The sequence below is a fragment of the Macrotis lagotis genome, chromosome 1 (assembly GCF_037893015.1).
Source record: "Macrotis lagotis isolate mMagLag1 chromosome 1, bilby.v1.9.chrom.fasta, whole genome shotgun sequence".
NCBI classification, from domain to species: Eukaryota; Metazoa; Chordata; class Mammalia; order Peramelemorphia; family Peramelidae; genus Macrotis; species Macrotis lagotis.
The window spans coordinates 543,180,147-543,191,425 of record NC_133658.1 but is presented as its reverse complement, the minus strand read 5'-3'; the positions used below and the strand labels follow the sequence as shown (position 1 = coordinate 543,191,425).

Sequence of the window (11,279 nt, the reverse complement as noted above, 5' to 3'; positions counted from 1 at the left end):
CTTCCTGTGTTAGTTAAGGTCTATTTCTCACAATGGTATGGGGATATTTAGGCAAAAGACTTGTGCAGCTAGGATATTCAGTTATTTTATGAGATTAGTATTTTAAACTTAGTTCTTTTGTTAAAGAATACCAGCACAACTAATCACAAGAGAATGGCTTCTGATCTATATTGTAAATGCCTTGAAGAGACAGCAACTTTTGCTAAGATTTATTTAAGAGGACTAGAGGTAGAAAATGTTTTATTATAAATACAATTTGGTCTATACTGTTTTGAAGTTACTCAATATATTTTTATATCCCATCCCAAAACCTTCATTTACAATTGAAATGAATCTGGCTACTTTCATACAAGTTTTGCATTAGAGTCCATATTCTGATAAAGCACTCTATTATAAATTCCTTAGTGCAATCTCATCCTTCTAATGAGAGAATAAAGTCATGATATCAGGAGACACTATTTCCTTGTCCTGAGGTCCAACAAGCAAGCTGACCTTTGTGCTTGGTAAAACAATCTTTATGCTCTGGATGATCTCAGAATTATTTCCCACCAGCTCCTGGTGGTCTCTGAGCTTGAACAACCATGGAGTCCTCCTATGAATCAAACTGGTCACATTGTTAGTCCTAGTCATAGCTCACAGGGCAACCATGGATCTCCTTATTCAGCCTTGGACCCCCCACCAGGGGGTCTTTGCTTGCAGGTTGTTTTACATGTTTTACCTGGGGTTGCACCAGGAAAAAGGAAGAAAGTTAGGGTTCAAAGTCAGGCTATCTGAGGGACTATGATTCAATGTATTTACTCTCTACTGGTCCTCAAATACAACAGTCTCCTTCCTAGACTTTTTACTGGATGCCCCCTGATCCTGGAAGGATGTCCTACCTCTTTTCCTCCTGCTAACTTCCTTGTCTTCTTTCCAGATTCAGCTCCAATTACACCTACAAAAGACCTTTCCTGGTCTCCCCCAGTATTAATGTCTTCATTAGCAGGAGTTGCATAATCATGTTTATTATCCTGAGGGTTATGTTGTGCAAGGCATCCTTCTCCCTTGCCTTTACCAGAATTGTTCCATTCCATGGCCCGATAGGAGACAGAAGAATTGGAGATGGTTTTACTTCATCCTCCATGGTGATTGATTTCTGCCAGAAAGGAAAGTCAGAAATTGGGGTCAGAAGTTGTTCTGTTACTTTTAGAGATTAGGACTGAGCAACCAGGCTAGAATTATAGCTGTCTGTTCCTTTAATTACTCACCTAAGGGATATGATCAGAATCAATCTAACTTCTAATTTTTGTGTCATCATTATTCAGAGGAAGGGAGACCCCAAGCAATAAAAATCACTCAAGGATTGGACATTTTGCTCCTTTCGAGTCAAGAAGTACATGGTAGCTTCTTGCTTCTACCACGCATGAATGTTATATGACATTTTTCATTACATTTTGGTTGTAAGACCCAAAAGATCTTTATGCCAATGAAAGCATTTCCCAACCCAAACTGTCTTGTTTTGTTTTGTTCTGACAGAACCCAGTCTTGAAACTACTTATTCCACTTGTTTCCATGCTGCCAAAACCTAAATTTTTGTGGAATCTGTGACAGTGTGCTAAAAAGTAAAAGAAAATTTTGTGTTAGTGAAGCATTTGATAAGAGAAAGGAGATTTTATTTCCAAAGTATTGGGTCTAAGAATTTGAATATCAATGGTTTATGAGTAAAATTAGCACCTACCTAAAATTTGAAATTTCTGGAAGGAGAGCTAAACAAAAATAACACCTTCCCAACCTATGATAGGTAATATGTGATAATACAGGGAGAGATATAACAAAGGATGAAGAGATTTTGAAGGAAAAATTCAGCAGGCTTTGGGACTTGTATGGATAGGGGGATGAGAAAGAAAACATTGAACATGGCATTTGTGTGTGAGCTTGGATGATTGTATATATAATGAAAAGGAAATTAGGAATAGGGATGTTCCAAAAGGGAAATGGTAATGAATTCAGTTTTAGAAATACTGAGCTTAAGTTTCTTGGGTGTATCAATGATAAGGGGTTTTTTTGTTGGGTTTTTTTTTTTTTAGATTTTTCAAGGCAATGAGGTTAAGTAGCTTGCCTAAGGCCACATGGCTAGGTTTAATAAGTGTCTGAGGCTGGATTTGAACTCAGGTACTCCTGACTCCAAGGTCAGTGCTCTTATCCACTGTAGCACCTAGCCGCCCCATTATCAATGATAAGTTAATGAGATCACCACCTACCTTAAATTCCAGAAGTTTTGGAAAGGTTGTGCAAAATGTCACCTTCCAAGCTCAAGCAGCAAAAGACTTTGTAAACTGAACAGCCTATCCCAATATGCTTCCTCAGAAGTAATGGTTAGTAACTACTCTGCTCATTCCTATTATGAAAATAAACAAAACTGTGCTTTATGATGTTACCAACTCAGAAGATTAACTGAGAAACATTTATCTCAAAGTTCCAAAAGATTGGAAACCTATGTTGAGGGATAGAACAGTGAAAATAATTTCTAAAGAGGGTCTAATGCTTAAAATGAATTCAGGAACTTTTAAGCATGAAATCTATGTTAGGTCCATGAAATCCTCATCTAAAGTGGGGGCTAACAGTGTAACCTAGGACTAGAAGAGGAACAACTGACAAAATGGTTCCATTAGGCTAAGTGAATTGGAGCATTATCAATTCCATTAAAAATGCAGGAAAAAAGGAGTTAATCATCAGTCTAGCATAAACTTATTTTTCTTAGTTTCTCAGTTTTGCAATAGGAAGGAAACAGAGGTATTTACATTCTTTGAAAGAACTAAAATTTTTTTAGAATATGGACAAAGTAAAGCAAAATTTGGTGGGATTTTTGTTGAATATGAACTTGTGGATTTACTTATAGACTTATGATTTTCAGTATTTTGAATTCTAAAAGTGTCTTACAAAAACACATCATTAGTGATGTTTTACAGTAATACCTTTTAGGTAGAGTTGTGTTATCTTTGTCCAATTCATTCTTGATTTAGGGTTTGTATCAGGAACATCTTTGCAGCAATATCCATTCAAGTTTTAAATGCTACTTTTTTAGACCCAGGTGTTTTGACATTTCCAGTATTTTCTGGAGATTAATTTTCATCAGAACTTTGTGCACTTTCTCAAACAGACCTGTTCAAAAAGTCTTGATTGTCACTACAAAGCTAATTCTAATAAAGTTATAGGCAAAAATGGAAATTTGCTGTCCATAATCAACATGTCTTCCCTCATTGAAACTTTCCTTGGATGATGGTATACTTGTTCCTCCACAGTGATGACAGAGGCAGCAAACTAAGTGCTGTCTTCTGTAAATATATTGAGTTCAAATAGGTGCACACAAAGCATTTAAAGTGATAATTAAAAGTTTAGGAGACAGTCTGATGAATCAGCTGAGGTTTCAATTGTTGCTTCATTGCAGTGATGAAGATAATAGATTTGCATAACTGCTACCCACCTGCAAACAAATTTTTTATTCATTCATGTGACTAAAAAAACAATTCCATGAAAATTACCAAAGTAAAAATGAGTTAGAACGTAAAACCTTCTTATCATACATAAGTTATTTCAACCATGAATTAAAATATATTCAACAAACATGAATAAAACATCAAATCTACTGCCAGTGGTGCTAAGCTAGTCAAGTTGAGCAAAGATACCCTCAAGGAGCAAGCATTCTTAATTGGTTAATGGTATAGGTTTCTCTGAGTAAGACACAAAAGTCTCCTAATACATTCTGTAGCTGAACAGGAGTACTCACTGCATCAATGGGTATCAAATTCCTTTGAAAAATGTTGATGTTGATAAATTTTGGCCATTGGGAATTTGGTATTGGAATGACAATTGGTAGGAAAAAACCATGGAGCAACAACTAGTGGGAATTGGAGGGAAAGGTTGTATTGGTATAGAGCAAAGATGGCCATTGAATGTTCCAATGAATGGTTGGATCCTCAAATATCCCTAAATCAGAGATTAAGTTTAACTAGGTATTTATAAGAAGAGTTTGTCAAAGTATGTTAAAAAAAGTTTGCTAGATTAGGCTGTAATTCTTTAGAATCTATTTCTCTAAGAGGACTGAATCTAGTCATTCCTCCAATCACCAGAAATATCATAAAATCAGCAAGTACAAATACAGAATTTTAAAAAACCAAACCCCAAACCAAAAAAAAAAAAAAACTTACCCCCACTGTCGCTGGAAGATTCTTCATTGTTTTCTATTATGATGCGTAGAAGAACCTCCCTTGCATAAGAAGTAACCACTTTTGAGTATAAAACCTCATTATAAAGTATCAAATTAGGAACTACACAATTTAATAAAAACTACCTGTGTCAAAAAACTTTCCACATTGGTAGGCATCTTGGAAGATTTACATATTTGACTGTGGAAAATTTAGTTCAACTCTTATCAAAAAGATTTTATCTGTCAGAAGCCATAGTTAATTTCACTTAGCCTCATTTTGGAGTTATTGTTTATATAGGAAAGTGAAAAATATTAATTTGAGGATTTCAGCAAAACTGGGACTTTTAGAAATTCAAACTGGTTGACAATGGAAAGGTAGCCTATAAAGTATTGTTTACTGTTCAAACAAGCAAACAGGAAATACAATAAAATTATTTATTTTTAATTGCAAATATAATGCTACCATATGGTAGTAGGAACTTTAATTTTTCCACATTTGTCATTTATTATTTTTTATTTGCATGTAAAGATAATTTTATTCAACAGTCATTTCTATGAAGTTTTGAGTTCCAACATTTTTCTAGCACATTCCATCTTTCCTATCACTTCCACAAAATAGCAAGCAGTCTGATATAGGTTCTATATGTAAAACCATGTTAAAGATTATATCCACATTAGTCATGTTGTAAAAGAAAAATCAGAGCAAAAGAGAAAACCTAGGAAAAAAGAAAAAAAGTTTAAAAATAAGAAATAGAATTGTGTGCTTTGATCTGCTTTGGACTCCATTATGATTTGTTAGAATGTGGATAGCATTCCATCAGGAGTATTTTGAAATTATCATGGATTATTATATTGCTGAAGAGAGTTAAGTTTACTACTGTTGATTGTGCCACAATGTTGTTGTTACTCTGTATAATATAGTCTTGGTTCTGTTCACTTCACTCAACATCAAATTATTAACTTTTCAGTTTTTTCTGAAATCTACCCACTATCATTTCTGATAGACTACTATTGTTTCATTACCTTCAATTACCTCAAACTGGTTCTTCCATTCCTTAAATGATAGGTATCTTAAAAATATTTCTTTGCCACCACAAAATGAGCTGCAAAAAATATTTTTGGACATATGAGTCCTTTGCTTTTTTTATGATCTCTTGGGAATTCAGACCTAGAAGTGGTATTTGCTGAATCAAAGGATATAATACACAGTTTTAGAGCATATGTCCAAATTGCTCCACAGAATGGTTGGATCAGTCCACAACTACATCAGTAATGTTTTAGTGTCTGAATTTTCCTACATCCCCTCCAACATTTATCATTTTCCTTTTCCATCTCATTAGCCTATTTTATAGATGAGACAGGGACTTTGCTTTTTGCCAGGTTAGTAGTGATTTAGGGCATTGTTTCTATGATTATGGTTTTACATAGCTTTAATTTCTTCATCTGGGAATTGCCTATTTTCCTTTGATCACTTATCAGTTGGGGAATGACTTGTATTCTAATAAATTTGACTATTTTACATATTTTGGAAATGAACCTTTTGATAAACATTTGGATAATCTGATTAAAAAAGATAATCAAATTATCAATATAAAAAATGAAAATGGTGAACTGACCACCAATGAGGAGGAAACTGAAGAGATAATTTAAAGCTAATTTGCCCAACTGTATGCCAATAACTTTGATAACTTGAATGAAATGGATGAATATCTACAAAAATACAAATTGCTCATATTAACAGAAGAAGAAATAAATTACTTAACCCCATTTCAGAAAAAGAATTTGAAGAAACCATTAGTAAACACCCTAAAAAAAGTTTTCAGTTCCAGATGGATTTACAAGTGAGTTCTATCAAACTGTCTAAGAAACAATTAATTCCAATTCTACATAAACTATTTTTAAAAAATAGAAGTTTTGTCAAATTTCTTTTATGACACCAATGAACACTAATGCAAAAAATGTTAATAAAAACAATATGATTACAACAAGTTATTACTAGGATAATACACCATGATCAGGTAAGATATAGGGTAGGCTGGGTTGGTTCAATATTTATAAAACACTCAACATAATTGAAGATATCAATAGCAAAACTAAAAAATCATATAATTATCTCAATAGATGATGAAAGCCTTTGATAAAAATCCATTCCTATTAAAAACACTAGAAAGTTTAGAATCAATGAAGTTTTCCTAAAAATAATAGTGTCTTATGTAAAACTATCAACAAATATATTTAATGGGAATAAACTCAGAGCATTTCCAATAAAATCAGGGATTAAACAACGATGCCCATTATCACCACTACAATTCAATATAGTTTTAGAAATGTTAGCTCTAGCCATAAAAGAAAGAGAAATTGAAGGAATCAAAGTTCATAATGAGGAAGCTAAGCTTTCACTCTTTGCAGATGATATGATGGTATAGAGAGCCCAAGAAATCATCTAAAAAATTCCTTGAAACAAATTCAGCAAATTTGCAGGATATATAAAATGAACCCACATACATCATCAGCATTTCTACATATGAACAAGAAAGCCCAAGAACAAGAGATAGAAAGAAATTCCATTTAAAATAATTGTAGACAACATTAAATAATTGGGAATCTACCTCCCAAAACAAACCCAGAAACTGTATGAAGACATATAAAGCACTTCTCACCCAAATAAAGTCATATCTAAATGTCAATTGCTCATGGTTAGATTGAGCTAATAAAAATGTTAATTCTACCCAAATTAAATTAATTATTTAATGCCATACCAGTCAAATTACTAAATCATCATTTTACTGAGCTAGAAAAAAAAATAGTAAAAAAAATTCATTTGGAGCAATTCATCTGTCAAGAATAACAAGAGAAGATGAAAAAAAATGTAAAGAAAGGTGACCTAGCTCTACCAGATCTAAAACTATATTATAAAGCAGCAGTCATCAAAACTTTCTGGTACTGGTTAAGAAATAGAGTAATGGATCAGTGGATCTTAAGATGGGTTCAAAAGACTCTGGTAAATGACCATAGTAATCTACTGTTTGCAAACCCAAACATATTAGCTTCTGGGATAAAAACTCAGTACTTGACAAAAATTGTTGGAAAAACTGGAAAATAGAATGGCAAATTTATGACCAAAAACTACACAAGAAATGATTTTTGACTGTATCAAAAATTTTTTAATTATTTTCATCTATTTTTATACATGCATATTTCCAAGTTACAAAATTTCCCTCCTACCTCCCTTTCCATCCCCCTCCCCTCTCTATAGGGAACAGTCAGGTTAGCATTTTACATACATATTTGTTAAACATATTTTCAAATTAGTAATTTCTGCCATGAGCATTTATGATTAAGGCTAAGAGATACATAAGATTATTAATTTTTATAAAGTTTCCATTGGGTTGGGTTTTTTCCCTTCCTCTGGTAGGAGATAATATAGACATTACTAGTCTAATACACAGTTGGCCTAGCTTTCTGGACTGGGGAAGGGAGTTGACTCCATCAAGGTTGTTCATTTCACAATGTTGTTGATACGTATATTGTTCCTTTGTCTCTACTACTTTCGCTCAGTATCAGATCTTGTAACTTGAATGTTCCATTCTTCCCTAGAGTCCAACCATTTTTCTTATAGAACAATAATCTTCCATAGTATTCATGTACTATAACTTGTTTAGCCATTCCCCAATTGATGGAGATCTCCTCAATTTCTTTGCCACTACAAAAAGAGCAGCTATGGTACATGTAGGACTTTTCTCATTTTTACAGTTTCTTCAGGATATAGTCTTAGAATTGGAATTACTGGGTCAAAGGCATGAACAGTTTTATTGCTCTTTAGGTATAATTTCATTTTGCTCTCCAGAAAAGTTGGATCTGTTCACAACTCTGCAAGCAATGTACTAATGTTCCAATCTTCCCACAACCTCCCCAACATTGATCATTTTCTCTTTTTGTCATCTTAGTCAATTTGATAGGTATAAGGTCATACCTCATTGTTGTTTTAATTTGTATTTCTCTAATCAATAGTGATTTGGAGTATTTTTTCATATGATTATATTCAGCTTTAATTTCTTCATTTGTAAACTGTTCATATACTTTGGCCATTTATCAACTGGGAAGTGACTTATCTTATAAATTTGATGCAGTTCTCTATATATTTTAGAAATGAGACCTCTATCAGAACTCCTGGTTGTGAAGATTGTTTCCCAGTTTTCTGTTTTTCTTCTGATTTTGGCAACATCGATTTTATTAGTGTAAAACCTTTTTAATTTAATATAGTCAAAATCATTCATTTTGCAGTTTATAATTTGCTCTAATTCTTGTTTGGTCATAAATTTATCCCTTTTCCATAGATCAAATAGAGTATTTTTTGATCTTTTAATTTATCTATGGTATCACTCTATGTCTAAATCCTATACCCATTTTGACCTTATTTTGGTATAGGGTGTAAGATGTGGATCTCTGTCCTTTGACCCAGTAATTTCAATTCTATGCCTTTATCCAGAAGAAATCATAAAAAATAGGAAAATTCCTACATGTTCAAAAATATTCAAAGCAACTCTTTTTGTAGTGGCAAAGAATTGGAAATTGAGGAGATGCCCATCAATTGAGGAATGGTTAAACAAGTTATGGTACATGAATATTATTGAATGCTGTTGTTGTATAAAAAACTATAAATGGTCAGATTCTAGAGAAGCATGGAATGACTTAGTGGATCTGATGCTGAGTGAAAGCAGTAAACATTGTGAGATGATCCACCCTGATGGATACAGCTGACCTCAGCAGTACAGAGAGCTAGGACAATCCTATTAGAGTGGCTATGGACAATACTATCCTCATTCAGAGGAAGAAAAGCAAAACAAGACAAAAAACAACCAAAAATCCTTTAGAATCTGAAGAACACCACATCCACTTTAAATTTATATATATATATATCTTATGTATTTCTTTCCCTTAATCCTAATTCCTCATACCAAAATGATTAATCTGAAAACATGTGTATGTACAGTATTAACCTGACTGTTCACCCCTGAGAGGAGGGGGGTGGGAAGGGAGAGTGGAAAGAAGTTATGTAACTTAAAAATATATGTAAGCATAAGGACAAATGTTGAAAAACTTACCTAACATGTATTAGGAAAAATAGAACAGTAAAAGAAAGCTCTCTGAAGAAAATAATTCCTTCAAGTATAGAATGGAGCTCAAGGAAGCTAATAACTTTGTGATAAATCAAGAAACAAAAAACTAAACAAATGAAAAACTAGAAGAAAATGTGAAATATCTCATTGGAAAAACAACTAACTTTCAAAACAGATTCAGAAGAAATAATTTAAAAATTATTGGGCTACCTTGAAGTCATGACCAGGAAAAGAGTCTAGATTTCAATTTTCAAGAATACAGCAAAATTGCCCTGAGATCCTAGAAGCAGAGAGTAAAATAGAAATTGAGGGGAATCTACTGGTCATCTCCTGAAAGAGATCCCAAAATAAAAACTTCCAGGAATATTGTAGCCCCATTCCAGTACTTCCAAGTCAAGGAGAAAATATTACAAGCAACCCAAAATGTCAAATATCATGGAGCTACAGTCAGGATTAGAGAGGATTTAGCAGTCTATATTAGGGTCTTTGTAGGGCTTGGAATATGATATTGCAGAAGGCAAAAAGAGCTTGGAGTACAACTGAGAATCAATTGCCCAGGAAAACTGAAGATCCTCTTTCAGGGGAAGAGAAAGATGTGCAATGAAATAGGAGATGTTCAAACTTTATTATTGAAATGACTGGAGCTGAACAGAAAGTTTGTTCTTCAAGAGAGAATATGTGAGAAGTGCAATTTATGAGAGATTTAACAATGTTGATCTACTTGGATTCCTGCATGGGAATATGATACTGATAACTCACATGAACCTCATTTATTAGGTCAGTTAGAAGCATATAAAGACAAGGCATGTGAAGGAGCTGAAAATGAAGGTATAAAATATAAATTTAGAGTCAATGGGTGAAAAAAAATGTACTGTGAGAAAGGAAAAGGAGAGGTAGAATAGACTAAGATATTTCACATAAAAGAGTCGAGAAAAGTTTTTGCAATGGAGTGGAAGCGGGGGAAGGTGAAGGGGGATGAGTGAGCATTCTCATCCAAAGTGGCTCAGAGAGGAAATAACATAATAGTGTATGGAAATCCACCTTACCCTAGAGGGAAAAAAAGAGGGGAAAGGAATGGGAGAAAGAGAATGGGGAGAGCGTAGTATTGGGAAAAAATATTTTTAATGTATCATTGGTGTATGAGTGGAATTAACACCTACCTAATATTTGAAATTGAGTTCTGGAAGGACAGCAAAACAACCCACCACCTTCCTATCCTAAGACAGGTAACATATGACAATATAAGAAGAGATAAAACAAAGGATAAAGGAATTTTTAAAGGTAAAATTCAGCAACCTTTGGGACTTGATTGGCTAGGGGACAATAAAGAAGATATCAAGCATGACCTTCTTATGGTGAGTTTGCATGACTGGAAGAATGATGGTACCCACTAAAATGAAAAAGAAATTAGGAATAGGGAGGTTTCAAAAGAAGAATGGTAATGAATTCAGCTCAGAAATACTGAGTTTATGAGGTTCATGGTATATCAATGATAATTTGCTGAGATCATTATCACCTACCTCAAATTCCAGAAGTTCAGGAAAGGTTGAACAAAATACTGATTTCTCAGCTCAAGTAGAAAAAGACTATTTAAGTTGAGCATCCTATCCCAGTAGACTTCCTTGGAAGTAATGGTCATTAATTACTCTTCCAACACTCTTCCTCAGAAGCAATGGTCAGTAACTGCTATCCCAACTTGCTTCCTTAGAACTAAAGGTCAGTAACTGCTATCCCATCTTGCTTCCTTAGAACTAAAGGTCAGTAACTGCTATCCCATCTTGCTTCATCAGAACTAAAGGTCAGTAACTGCTTTTACAACTTGAATCCTCAGAAGTAAAGGTCATTAACTACTCTGCAAATTCCTACTACCATGACAACAACAACAACAAAAAAGCCAGTACTTTAGGACTCATAGGATTAACTTCTGGTAATAAGAATTGGTGACATTATGAGACCCATCAGAGTTATTATAC

At 33.7% G+C, this 11,279-nt stretch overlaps 1 long non-coding RNA gene across 2 annotated transcripts; it reads right to left on the bottom strand.

Moving 5' to 3' along the window:
• Nucleotides 1-267: 267 nt before the first annotated feature.
• On the bottom strand, nucleotides 268-10,999 carry LOC141507028 (uncharacterized). 2 transcript variants are annotated; one of them, XR_012474054.1, is made up of 2 exons: nucleotides 10,827-10,999; nucleotides 268-3,463 (listed from the first exon to the last, which is right to left on the bottom strand). It is a non-coding gene; the product is annotated as an uncharacterized LOC141507028 (long non-coding RNA). The 2 variants fall into 2 exon arrangements; XR_012474055.1 differs by lacking the exon at nucleotides 10,827-10,999 and adding an exon at nucleotides 4,188-6,046.
• Between the last annotated feature and the right edge of the window lie 280 nt (nucleotides 11,000-11,279).